The 1,319-nt window shown below is 40.0% G+C and overlaps 1 long non-coding RNA gene across 1 annotated transcript; it reads left to right on the forward strand.

The window, feature by feature from the left end:
• The first annotated feature begins 400 nt into the window (after positions 1-400).
• Positions 401-1,007, forward strand: LOC143940045 (uncharacterized). The gene is made up of 2 exons (XR_013263822.1): positions 401-713; positions 809-1,007. It is a non-coding gene; the product is annotated as an uncharacterized LOC143940045 (long non-coding RNA).
• Positions 1,008-1,319: the final 312 nt, after the last annotated feature.

The following is a 1,319-nucleotide window of genomic DNA, read 5'->3' on the forward strand; positions in this document are numbered from 1 at the left end:
TTGAGTAACATCTTTTTTGGTTTAACAACCAATTAATTTTTAATTTTTTGTTTATTGCACAATATATATATATATATATATTTTTTACTATTGATGTTCAATTTTGGAATCACCAGTTCTGAAGTTTTTTTTGATCAATTGCTTTATTGTATTCAGTCACATGTTACATTTATTCATAGTAAGCGCTGCACTGTTTTTCACATATACATATCTTTATGCCTATACTCATTGATCTTACTTTACTACTTTAGATGCCTGATAAGCATATTTGTTTATAGCTTATACGCTTTATGGACTAATGAGGTTCCTAGGGATACATCACTACCCACACAATTGTAGTTCACTTCTTTCCCCCCTCTTTTTGTCACCTGGCAGTACCCCTCTGTTGTCCTAGGTTTCTAACCATCTTCATGGCCCTACAACTTTTGGCTCAGGCCTTTCATTCATGCATACATGCATACATATCTTTATACCAATATCTATTGATTTTACTCTACTACTTCAGATGCCTGACAAACATACTTATGTTCACAGCCTATACGTTTTATCGACCAATGAGGACCCTAGGGATACATCACTACACCTTTGCCATGCCTGCTCTCCGTTTGGCCCTGGTTGGGGTCCCATTTGATCCTGCCCCCTCAGCTCCCAGGGGAGGCATACGCTGCTGCCGTCTCGAGGCTGCACACCTGGAGCCATGGCCAAGCTCAGTGGTAAGTATGGGGGGGCCTACAACCCCTCCTACCCTGCGCTGTTATAACTAATACTGTGCTATATTGACAAACATATATATTTTTGTTCATCCTAGGTACATTGTTACACACATCCACCCCTGAAGAGCGAGCTGGATCTCACGAAACTAGTCGGGTAGTATGATGCCCGTGTACCATGTACTACTTCTACATTTATGTACCAATACTCCTTGTTTATATATTTTATATTGGCAACCGTTGATGTTATTTATCCATGTAAACAATTGTACTTGAATAAACCATATATTATATTTACTACTGTTATGTTTACTGGCGGAAACAGTACCCACTTCATTTAAAGTCCCAGGGCGAATCCTTTGTTGTTTGTTATATATTACAGGGATGGAAGTGTGTCACTGGGGACACCAGACCTTTTTCTTTGTCTCTTCTTGGTAGCCATATCCACTGCTAGAAGAGTGTCAGAACTAGCAGCTCTCTCCAGCAAAGAGCCGTATCTAATTATTCATAAGGACCGGGTGGTAGGGCATCCCCAACAGGTCCTTTCTGCCTAAGGTGGTTTCAGGATTCCATCTGAATCAAGATGTAGTCTTACCATCCTTTTTTCCG

Source organism: Lithobates pipiens, unplaced genomic scaffold (assembly GCF_037356315.1).
Source record: "Lithobates pipiens isolate NorthernLeopardFrog02 unplaced genomic scaffold, aLitPip1_a1.2 Scaffold_3, whole genome shotgun sequence".
NCBI lineage: Eukaryota > Metazoa > Chordata > Amphibia > Anura > Ranidae > Lithobates > Lithobates pipiens.